Source organism: Camellia sinensis, chromosome 9 (assembly GCF_055761805.1).
Source record: "Camellia sinensis isolate YWXY chromosome 9, ASM5576180v1, whole genome shotgun sequence".
In the NCBI taxonomy this organism is placed as follows: domain Eukaryota; kingdom Viridiplantae; phylum Streptophyta; class Magnoliopsida; order Ericales; family Theaceae; genus Camellia; species Camellia sinensis.
In genome coordinates this window covers 174823779-174827014 of record NC_138969.1, presented here as the reverse complement: position 1 = coordinate 174827014, position 3236 = coordinate 174823779, and the positions used below count along the sequence as shown (strand labels likewise).

At 42.0% G+C, this 3236-nt stretch overlaps 1 long non-coding RNA gene across 1 annotated transcript; it reads left to right on the top strand.

Annotated features, from left to right (window-relative positions):
* Positions 1-332: 332 nt before the first annotated feature.
* LOC145798863 (uncharacterized) lies at positions 333-2328 on the top strand. The gene is made up of 2 exons (XR_014340642.1): positions 333-1269; positions 1345-2328. It is a non-coding gene; the product is annotated as an uncharacterized LOC145798863 (long non-coding RNA).
* The last annotated feature ends 908 nt before the right edge of the window (positions 2329-3236 follow it).

Genomic DNA, 3236 nt, shown 5'->3' with positions numbered 1-3236 from the left:
CTAGGATCACTTTAGCCGACATCCAATTCTGCTATACCATGTGTGGCCTCAAGTCCGAAAAAGGCTACATATACTACATCAAGCCCAGATCCACTACCTTCAAACTAATAGCCGACTTCCCAGACTCCAATAAGGGTGCCGGAGATGATTATTTCATCTTCTCGGCCAACTAGGAGTTTTCACTGGATGACGACCTCCATCTCTTTCATCTGAGCCGAACAGTTTTTAAATAGGGTAACGGTAAGGCTTACTCATTCGCACTGAAATTCCATTTTGGTTATGGCTTTCTTGTTTATTCACCTCTTCTAATGTTTGCTTTCTGTTTTTTGTAGCTCTTCCTCAGCCGACGAAGGGATTTCAACAATCATTCGTTCCCAGCCGAGATCTAAAGAGGCTGTTAGATTTCCCTATGCAGAAGCGCAAGGCGCCTCTTCTACTAAACTACATACCAACATACAAGTCGGTCTTGCTCAACGTTTCATGCCGAAGTAAGACCCCTCATTCTGCTACAACTCGACTAACAACTTCATCTCCAAGGCCAGATCAGGCCTTCACTTCTAACCTAGCTGAGCAACCATCTACTTCTGCCCCTCAACTTATTCCTCCAGCCCAGCGCCAACGCCGACACCGAGCTCCAATCTCTACCCTTGTAAGAAGAACTCGCAGCCGCAAATGTCGATATTTTGAGGCATCGGTTTATGACCCAGCCAATCCTCCAACTGCCCTTCTGGCAATACACTTTGGCACCAAAGTAACAATTGCTTTTACAGCCGACAAAATGGGCTGTAAACCAACCATCGTTGAGGATCTCCTCACCAATATCCCCGGGGTTGTGATGGTGCAATCCTCACCTTCTCCATCCCAAACAAAGCCAAAGCCAAAGCCAAAAGATTGAAGAAGGCCAAGGCCAAGGCCACATTGACTCAGATTGACTCTGAAGACACTTTGCCAATTTCAAAATTGGCCGAGGTAGAGAAGAGTCAAACGGTCGCGGAGAAAAGGCTAGCCGAGATCAATGCATCCGATTCCCAACCACCCAAAAGGCCGAGGTCTGATCAACCTGAGGGTAGCCGCAGCTTCCCTCGTAATATGACCTGAGCTCCCAAGGTCATGGTGGATGACAGACCCCTGATAGCCAGCGACAACGCAATGAATCTTGAAGTCAGTGCAACCCTATCAACGGCTGTTCTTTTACCAGAAGCTATGAACCGTATGGCCGAACTGCATGAATATTAAAACTTCGCACTTATGATGCAACACTCGGTCTTGGTAAGTCTCTTTCTTACTCTTTTGTAATCTTTCTATACTTAATCAAATTTCACTAATCTATTTTACTTCTTGCAGGCCATCCAGCATGCTCATTTATATGTGGTCAAGACTGAGATGACAAGGAAAGAGTTGGCAAAGAAGACTAAAGAAGCTGCCAAGCTCCTCTCCTCACTCAATCATACTGAGGCCAATAATCGAGCCTTGCTGGATCAAGTAAAGGCTTCCAAAGCTACTCAAGATTTGGCTGAGAAAAAAGCAAAAAAAGTCAATGCTGAAGCCGAGGCTGCCAGAGCCGATCTTGAGGCTGCCAAGACCAAGGCAGTTGGTTTAGAGACTAAGCTTCAAGAGGCCCTTGACTCAAAGGAGGCCGAGGTCAAGGCGGCCAATGAGAAAACTTTTGAAAAAGGGCAAGCCGCCGTCTGAGATCAATACAAAGGGCAAGTCAACTTGGCTTGCAACCGAGGTTATTACCTTGGTTGGACTGCGACGCTCAACAAGTTATCTGTCCCAATGGGCTCCGGCCTCCAAGACATCAATCAACTTCAAGTGTCTTTCCCTCCAAAGCCCAAGGACTCTGGTGAAGACGCCAACGATGATAATGCCGAGGATGGTGATATCGATAAAGAGAATGAGGAATCTGCCACTGATACCAAGTCCTCCACCCTAAATGAGCAAGTCCTGAACTTGACTCAAAATGAAGAGGATGATTTGGTTTACAAGGGTGTCTCTCCCAAACCAACCACCTCTGAGGTCGAGGTCTAGTGTGCCGAAAGGAGTTTGGACCAGACTCTGCTCGAAATAGATGCCAAAGTAGCGGCGAAAAAAAATGCAATGCTGCCAACCGAGGCTGAGAAGACTCTCTCAGCCGAGGTTGAGCAATCCTACACCAATCCTAACGCTTAGGATATTTCTTCTTTGTTTTGTACTTTTCCTTCTTATTTTTGAACAATGTTAGCTTTAGTTTGGCCGATGTGTCCTCTTTTGTACCTCGAACAAGTTATCTTTTGCCAGGCTGAAGTACCTTTTTTTTTTTAATACAAGTCTTCTCTTTTCTTTTAAGTGTTGAATATTTGTTTCATGTATTCTCGACTACTTTCTCTCATGCCTTTCATGCTTCCATACTTAGAATATTTTTGCATTTCTTCAAAGTATACCTTTAACTATATAATAACTCTAGGGTATAATACATCGGATACAAACCTTGACTATTTGCATCAGCCAACCATTGGCACACCTCGGCTAACACCCAAAAAATATCAAAAATATTTTTGCAAGTGTTATTCAGTATTTCTTTTGTATCTCCATATGTTATCTTCTATTAAAAATTTACCCTTTCCAAGTTTTGACAACCTGGTTGGTCACCTCGGATAATATGTATCTCAGATATAGTTACCTCAGCCAACTCTAACTTGTAAATTTCTCTGAAATTTCAACAAGTGTTTAGCCCATTGAAACTTGCAAATTTTTCTGAAAATTTCAACAAGTCCCAAACTCTTAAGTTTATTTATCATTCTCCAGCTCTTTATCCCTTAATGTGAACCTAAGTTTTACTTAAGTTCACATTAAGCATGAGTCTATGGTCTTTCGCCGAAGTTAGATTCAAACAAAAACAAGCCGAGGTTATCAACCTTGGTTTTTCTGTTAATCTAACTGAAATGTACTTAGTTCCAATCTAAGTTTAACTCTACTGACATAGCAAGTCCAGGTTAATCCATCTTAGTTCAACTCCATCATATGCAAGTATAATTCAACTCTGCTATACAATGAGTCTAAGTTATTCATCATGTTTCATTTAGAAACATCGCCAACTTAGTTCAACTCTATTATATACAAGTATAATTCAACGCTGCCATATAATGAGTCTAAGTTATTCATCATGTTTCATTTAGAAATATCGTCAACTTAGTTCAACTCTATTATATGCAAGTATAATTCAACTCTGTCATATAATAAGTCTAAGTTATTCG